Genomic DNA, 9,328 nt, shown 5'->3' on the forward strand with positions numbered 1-9,328 from the left:
TTTGTCTATGCCAGTGATAGTGACATATGGTATGTTTTTTGGGCGGGATGGTCGTACGGGCGTATGGAATGAATCGCTATCGTAATCATTGTCATTGGTCAAGTCAACTGTTCCTGCTCGTCTTCTTTTTTTCCTACTGGTCACTTCAATGAAGTCTGAATCCTGGAGACCAGGATCGGACGCCATGTCTGTGCTCGACATGGTCTAGATTGAAAGAGGGTGGGGTGGAGTAAGGATGTCTGTCTCAATCACAAAAAGGTGAGTGATGGATCACAAGTGTGGAAAAGGAAGGAGAATAATCTTATGGGCTGCGCCCCGCGGGGGGGGGGGGGGGCGAATTTATGTATACCTCTATGGGGGGAGGAGTTTGATGCACCGTCCCAGTACGAATATAGGTTGACAGGTGTATTTAGTAAAAACGGAAGAAGAGTATTTTGTCCGGAGAGGCTAGCTATGCGTTCACTAGGGGGAAGGGAATAAATGCACAAAAATACAAAGGGAGTGCTGGGGGTATAACCAAATAAAGGAGAAGATGCGGCCTTTTACCGAGTGAACGTGATACGTTACAAGACGGTACAAGACGCTTGAACAATGGTTTTGGCGAGGACTATAGTATGTGGGGGTGATTGACAAAGGGGGAGGGACAAAAAGGGGGGTGGAATGCCTCAGTGGGCAGAGCAGGGGTCGGTAGTGAACGGGCTGCTGCTTACACAAAGGTATACGTACAAAATGGCGGTTAAAACAAAGTTAGTGTATAAGATATGGAAGAGCTCCCCTAAAAGTAGGAGGGCGGTGTTACATGCACATCCACTATATACGTATGGTGAAGGTAGGAGCGTGTACTATATATGGAATAGTTCACCCCTGCCGGGTGTATAGTTGTAGTATGTAGGTTTGACTGTACGGTGCTAAAAGTCCGTTTAGTCTTAACGTACAACGATACAAGAAATAATGGATTCAAATATAAATACAATATATCAAAGAAAGAGGTAATATCAGAAAACTATTCAAATATTACACTGCGCGGAGTGAGGCTGACAGGTTGAGGAGAGTCAAAATGGCGCCTGGGTTGCGCCAGGGGATGGGGGGGGGGGGGGGGATACGAGTATGTAGATGAGGCAACGTCGGCGTAAGGTGCGACAGATATATCAAATATTATGCAAGCCGCACTTACACGTTACAGAGGCCTACTAATATAATAAATTACACAGGGGGTATTAATAGATCAAGGTATATCAAAATAGGTGAGAAAATGGAGGGCTGGGAGAAGAAAGGACGTAGTGGTCAGCCGTGTAAAGCGCGGCGAGTAAGCCGAAGGGCTTTACTTACTGCGTAAGTGGTGTAAGCTCCTATACGTCCAGACTCTCCGGGCTGCGAGCTTGGTGGAGGATTCACAAATCTTGTAAAATATCGCACAAATGTATAAGTAGATATCAGATGAATAACAACAAAATGGGTGAATAGTGATGGGCAATTTGCCACTGTCAAAAGGACGAAAAGGAATCAAAGCAACAAACAAACGTAGAATAGACACAAAATTGAGCAGAATTGAGCAAGCAAGCAAGCGGTCTCCTCAACCTACGGTCTCCTCAACCTCGCTGCACCTGACGCTGCACCTGACCGAACAGGTTTTAAGTAACCGCTTTGCGGACATGGAGGGCGACGCCCCATTCTCCTACTGTCCGCCGCGGCCAGCCCACGATCCGCCTGCACGACATCCGGCTGGATCGAGTGCGCCACCTCACGGCCGTCCGTTGCGACATTACTCTGTCGCACATTACCTAAAGAAATGAACAAATGAAATACACATATGATAATATTGACAGCATATGGAGTAGCAGATATGCACATATGAATATATACACACTCACATGATTTCGAGTTTGAAAAGATTTTTCAGAGTAAAACTTCTCTCTCAAACGAAAACCATCACCCTCCCCCGCTCACATTCTATTTAGCCTATTTTCGTTAGCTCTCACACAATTGTTTGCTCTTGAGTAACACATAAAACTCCACAATTGTGCCTTCATCTACCATTTCTCTCCTTTTCAACATAAATTCACCAATATAGAATGATTTCTGATTTTGTAAACTATTCCTTTCTATTTCCCCGTTTCGTGTTTCTGTGCATGCGTGTATTTCTTTTTCTTCTTCTTCTTCTTTTCTCAGTGCATCGACTACTCAATACAATTATTCTTTCTTGGGTTTGTGGTGGCTCTTAAAAGAGCCGTTTGATTTTTGATTTGAGGTGCAAATAAACTTATTTGGCACCCTTCTTGGCAGCAGGCTTCTTTGGTTTTGCCGCCTTGGACTTGGTGGTCGTCTTCTTCGCCACTTTCTTCGGGGTTGCCTTCTTGGATGGCTTCTTTGCTGCGGTCTTCTTCTTGGGCGTCTTCGTTTTCTCCGACTTGGTTGCTGTCTTCTTTGCCGGCTTCTTCTTTGTCGCCTTCTTCTTCTTCTTCTCCTTCTTTTCTTCTGCAGCTTTGGCCTTCTTGGCGACCGCCTTCTCTTTCTTTGCGGCTGCCTTTGCCTTGGCCTTCTCGCGGTCAGCCTTGGCCTTTGCCTTCTGCTTCTCTTTTCGTGCCTTCTCCGCCGCCTCTGCCTTTGCTGCCTTGACGTTCAGCTTGAAAGAGCCAGATGCCCCGACACCTTTCGTCTGAACCAGTGTCTCGTTGGCAACCCCTTTCCGCAGAGCTCGCTTGATGAAGATGGTCTGTCGGTCCATATCGCCTACTTTGTAGTTGGCTGCGATGTACTTCTTAATGGCCTGAAGTGAAGATCCATTCCGCTCCTTCAGTGCGCCGATAGCAGCATTGACCATCACCTGAGTCGGTGGATGCTCGGGCGCTTTCTTCTTGGTTGTCTTCTTTGCTGCTTCCGAAGCCGCCATCACGATAACAATCGATGCGATACGTAGTGATTCAGAGAGTAGTGGAACAAAACTAATGACTCGCAACCTTCGCACTGTCGCTTTATCAGCTCATTGCGTACCTCGAAGGAATCACCGGACATCTCGGGCATGGCGTCGTGGAGAACGCTCTGCCTAATGTGCTTCCACATCTGTTCTCTGTTTCATATTACTTGATTTACTTTTCTGCTCCATTTGTTTTATCCACGTGTTTCCCTAAGGCAGCTGTTTTATATTACAACATGCCGAAAACTGCAACAATTGTTGACAGGAAACGCACAAACACTAGAGCATTAACGCAATCAAACACACAAATTTCCTACATACATGTGGCTGTGCTGTTCTCATGCTGTCGATAAATTACTCTTTTATCTTAATCCCTTCTTTTTAACCTCACAACGGCCTCGCCTGACGATTTATCATCTGTGCATTTTTCACAAATTCATAAATTCTTCCGAAATTCTTGTTACTTAATTCTTGCTTATTTTCATACTCTATCATATGCCTATTCATTCTCCATATTCTCTCCTCATCTAATGGTATGTATTGCCACCTTATATATTTTAGTCTTTATTCTATGCTTATCCCTTATCTATTTTGTCTCCTTATATAATAGTGTGCATTGTCACTTTATATATCTATCGTTATATTTCTTCCTTTATTTTCATCATTGTATTTCTTCCTTTCTCTACATTTCCTATTTATGTGTGATTCAAGTAAGGATAATTAGAGAGAGAGAGAGAGAGAGAGAGAGAGAGAAAGAAAAAACAAAAACAAAAAACGGAAATCTCAACACAACACAAAATAGCATGATGAATTGAATGTATTCTTTCTGGAAAATGTGGTGGCCCTGATAAGGGCCGTTTGGTTGAAAAGAGCCGTGAAGTCTTTAACTGGACTTTGCAGTCTTCTTCGGCAGAAGCACGGCCTGGATGTTTGGCAGTACACCACCCTGAGCGATTGTCACGCCTCCCAGCAGCTTGTTCAGCTCTTCGTCGTTGCGAACGGCAAGTTGAAGATGTCGCGGGATGATCCTTGTCTTCTTGTTATCGCGTGCGGCGTTGCCGGCCAGCTCCAGAATCTCAGCGGTCAGGTACTCGAGAACAGCAGCTAGGTACACTGGTGCACCAGCGCCTACTCTCTGGGCGTAGTTGCCTTTACGAAGGAAGCGATGAACTCGGCCGACGGGGAACTGCAGGCCGGCGCGTGATGATCGAGACTTGGCCTTGGTGCGAGCCTTGCCAGATTTTCCTCGTCCAGACATGATTGGAGACGGAGAGACAAATGTGTTGACGTGATCTGAATGCTGATTCAACTGAGAGTGTGATCCCCGCTGATTGTTTCCGCACCCATTTATACCCCGCTCGGGGATCCAGCGGGTCAAGATCCTTTTGTTGACCGGTCGACCAATCAGCGTAGCCGATGGTAGCCGTGGGCAGCTTCTGCTGCCAGTGCGGACACAAGCGCTGTTTGCTGCCCTCTTGCTGGCTAACTCGGCACAGTGTGTAGTGGTTCACTTCAGCTCGTTGTATCGAGGCGGCTATCCATATATCATATTTCACGATAAAGCAGTTGTGAATACACACTTTCAGTTGAATCAGCATTCAGATCACGTCAACACATTGATGAATAGACTCATAATTAACGTCACAAACTTTATTTGTTTTTCTTTCCTTGGCCATATAGTTTTACTTTTTCTTATCCCCCCCCCCTCACTCCTTCTATCTCCCTATATATCTATCTACCCCCCTCCCCTCTCTCTCTCTCTCTCTCTCCCTCTCTATTAAGCACCTAATAGACCCCTTCTCGTCTCAATTACATATGGATTCAGTTATTTGCGAGGTACACAATCACCGTCGACTGCGTTTCATATGAAGTAGGGGGCGGGGACATTTACGTGCATTTCATTTATCTTTTTGGTTTGTCGACATTTTTTTTTTTTTGTTCTTAATTTTTATTTCCGTTCAACTACCTGTGCACTTTTAAATACATAAATATCTTACATCACCCTAGCCTCTACTTTTTAAAAACTAAGAATAACAAACAGAATATTGTATGAACCATGATATTCTTTCTTGATAATGTGGTGGCTCTGAAAAGAGCCGTTGTGTTGGGTGGTGCGACCACGGAGGACAGGCCTCTCTCTACGCCCTCTCTCCCCGGATGCGACGGGCCAGCTGAATGTCCTTGGGCATGATGGTGACCCGCTTGGCGTGGATGGCGCACAGGTTGGTGTCTTCGAACAGACCCACGAGGTAAGCCTCGCTCGCTTCTTGGAGGGCCATGACAGCAGAGCTTTGGAAGCGCAGCTCGGTCTTGAAATCCTGAGCAATCTCACGAACAAGTCGCTGGAAGGGAAGTTTGCGGATGAGAAGTTCGGTGCTCTTCTGGTAGCGGCGAATCTCACGAAGTGCGACTGTGCCGGGCCTATAGCGATGAGGTTTCTTCACTCCTCCGGTGGCGGGGGCACTCTTGCGAGCAGCCTTCGTAGCCAGTTGCTTGCGAGGAGCCTTGCCTCCAGTCGACTTGCGAGCCGTCTGCTTGGTGCGAGCCATGTTTTCTTCAGGTAACGAGTAGGGAGTTTTTTCGATGCGGAGTTGGGAAGAGAATGAAACCGCCGGACATTCAGCTCCCATTTTATATCGCGGACGATGGATCCCTAGACCCGGGACGGATCCAATCCGTGGCCTGTGATTGGTCAAGCAGTGATTTCCTTTGTCCGAGATGACCGCACTGTCCAGTCCCGCAGCGGCGGCCGCCACCCGTCCAGTCTGCTATGGTTGGTCACGCTGCTCAACCTGTTCACGCGTTCCCGTAGATGGCGCCGTTGAGATACCAGCTCGCGAATTCAATGATTATTGCGACCACTATATTGTATACTGAAGACATCATTCCGAACGATTTTTTTCTGTACGCAGCAGGCTGCTGTAACAGTGATATTATTACTATACGTGCATGATGGTATTTGGAATAGATTCATATAGCAACACCTCGTTAAGAAGATGATTCTATAATGCGGTGTGATAATTTAGACTCTTTTGTATTCTCTCTTCTACCCGAAGAGGAAGAGCAGGCAGATTGGAAGTTAATGTATATTGTGCGGGTCTTAAGCATTAATCTGTAATACGTTTGCATGATCTTACCATGTTTCGATCAGGTAGTGCTTTCATTCAACTAATTAATGAGTACATTATGTTAACACGAGAAGCAAATATAAATAAGCAGACAATCTGAAATCACTAAGCAAGCAATGATTTGTATTTCTAGTCTGGTGTGCAAAGTACTAGTTTTTTGATTCGTTATAATTAGGATATGATTTCATACAACAGTTGGATATTCTTTCTTGGTTATGTGGTGGCCCTGATAAGGGCCGTTTGGATTAGAGTCGACTGTGGACATCTACTTGGATGTAGTGTACTTGGTGACAGCTTTGGTGCCCTCGCTGACGGCGTGCTTTGCCAGTTCTCCGGGGAGAAGCAGGCGCACTGCGGTCTGCACTTCACGGCTGCTGATGGTCGACTTCTTGTTGTACTGACCGAGACGGGCAGCTTCGGCGGCGATGCGTTCGAAAATGTCGTTGACGAAGCTGTTCATGATGGACATGGCGCGACTCGAAATTCCAGTATCTGGATGGACTTGCTTCAGAACCTTGTAGATGTAGATGCCGTAGCTCTCCTTCCTCTTCCTACGCCTCTTCTTGTCGGCATTGGGCCGGGGAGCCTTGGCAGCTTTCTTGGAACCCTTCTTGGCAACTTGTCCGGATGGAGGAGCCATTGTGAGCGTTGATTAGACTAAGCGGGTGCGAATTCGACGTTGCTCTGAAAGAGAAATGTTATGGTCAACTGCCCCCTTCCCTCTTTTATACGCGTTCGGAGGATCCGCTCGCACAGTTCATGCAAATTAGATGAGGATTAGCAGAAGCATCGATTCAGGCGGGCGTGACGGCTCTACCTGCCGGCCGTGGTGGAATAATGTTTTGGTTTTTTTTGCCACCAGATGGCGGTAGACAGATTTCTGTCAATATCACCCTAATTTTGTCCTTGAACTGCGTGTAAAAATGAAACACATGCATAATTCTCTGTAAATATTTTATTGATAAATTTTCTTTTCTTCTTGTAATCAAACCAGATCCAGAAAAGCTCCTGTAACTATACATATTCTGTTGCGTGTCTCACGAAATAGCTGCTATCTTCCCTTATTTCTTTTCAGTGCCTGTTAAACTTTTACACGTATTATCTACCTTCGTCGCCGTTTCCTAACGCGCTGCAGCTGAAATTCATTTGTAAAGATTTATTATGCGTTAGAGAAACCATACCTTCTTGCTTGCATACAACTGAAGCATGACTTTGTGTCATTTCTTCTTTCTTTATCTTTTTTCTTCTTTTTTTTTTTTTGCCAGTATGCGCTCTTATAATTATGGATATCATTTATCTATTGCAAAGGCAAATGTTTTTGTTTATGATGTAATACCTGAGTTATCTTGTGTTACGTTGAAAATGAAATAAATGAATTGAATTGTCGATACTATTCTTTCTTTCTTTCTTTCTTTATTTGAGTGATTGATTGCTTTTTTGTTTCTCACTACCCAATACTAAGCCCAATGTCAAACAGCAAGATATTATCCAGACTTAATTACTCCAACATGTGTGCTGCGGGTGCTTAATCTGCGCAAAAGTGGCTATATGCTGGTCATGCCAAATAGTGCATAGAATCTTTCCTTCACCAAAGAAATGTGTGAAGTTGTTGCTTTCTACAACCCACCCACTATGGGAACAACAACTTTACCAAAAAAAGGCAACAACTTTACACACGAAGCAACAACTTTACACATAAAGCAACAAGTTTACAATCGTATGACAACAACATTACAGAAGCCAAAACAACAACTTTACTTGAGAAAAATTCCTCTCTCTCTCTCTCAATCTCTCTTTCCCTATTTGCAACTGGGGGGCTGTGATGAGCAAAAACATGCCATAGTCGTTATGCCACCGTCATTTACAACCATTTAACTCAATACAGCGTGCAGTGGAAGCGTTTTAAGAGCATGATTGCCACAGAACAGAAAAAAAAAAAAAAAAAACTGAACTAGAAATATGTAAGATGTTATATAAAGATGGGGTAATTATTCCAGTATAATATAATGACGAGGTTTGAGCATTGATTCAAACGTGCTTCTCATAATGACGTTCGGTCCATAGAATATGACCTGACGTGTCGTAATAACAAATGAAAGAGATGTGGAAATTTGTTTCATAAAGTGTATTCTTTCTTGATAATGTGGTGGCTCTGAAAAGAGCCGTTGTTTTGTGGTACAGGAGGCCGTTGAATTCTAGCCGCCAAATCCGTAGAGTGTGCGTCCCTGCCTCTTCAATGCGTAAACGACGTCCATGGCAGTAACCGTCTTGCGTTTGGCATGCTCGCAGTATGTCACTGCATCGCGGATCACGTTCTCAAGGAAGACTTTCAGGACTCCGCGGGTTTCTTCGTAGATGAGGCCCGAGATTCGCTTCACTCCGCCCCTTCTTGCCAGACGACGGATTGCTGGCTTGGTGATGCCCTGGATGTTATCACGAAGAACTTTGCGGTGCCGCTTTGCTCCTCCCTTTCCTAGTCCTTTGCCTCCTTTACCGCGTCCAGACATGATGGTGCGAGTTGATTGTGGTATAGCTGATGAGAAATCCAAAAGCCGAATGATGACGCTGCACCTGACCGAACAGGTTTTAAGTAACCGCTTTGCGGACATGGAGGGCGACGCCCCATTCTCCTACTGTCCGCCGCGGCCAGCCCACGATCCGCCTGCACGACATCCGGCTGGATCGAGTGCGCCACCTCACGGCCGTCCGTTGCGTTGACCAGACCAGCGCCGCGAGTCGGACGGGCACTGTGTCACATCACATACATTACTCTGTCGCACATTACCTAAAGAAATGAACAAATGAAATACACATATGATAATATTGACAGCATATGGAGTAGCAGATATGCACATATGAATATATACACACTCACATGATTTCGAGTTTGAAAAGATTTTTCAGAGTAAAACTTCTCTCTCAAACGAAAACCATCACCCTCCCCCGCTCACATTCTATTTAGCCTATTTTCGTTAGCTCTCACACAATTGTTTGCTCTTGAGTAACACATAAAACTCCACAATTGTGCCTTCATCTACCATTTCTACGACTCCTTTTCAACATAAATTCACCAATATAGAATGATTTCTGATTTTGTAAACTATTCCTTTCTATTTCCCCGTTTCGTGTTTCTGTGCATGCGTGTATTTCTTTTTCTTCTTCTTCTTCTTTTCTCAGTGCATCGACTACTCAATACAATTATTCTTTCTTGGGTTTGTGGTGGCTCTTAAAAGAGCCGTTTGATTTTTGATTTGAGGTGCAAATAAACTTATTTGGCACCCTTCTT

Source organism: Diadema antillarum, unplaced genomic scaffold, assembly GCF_040938485.1.
Source record: "Diadema antillarum isolate AM-2024a unplaced genomic scaffold, OU_Dant_1.0 seq00001419_RagTag, whole genome shotgun sequence".
Taxonomy (NCBI): domain Eukaryota; kingdom Metazoa; phylum Echinodermata; class Echinoidea; order Diadematoida; family Diadematidae; genus Diadema; species Diadema antillarum.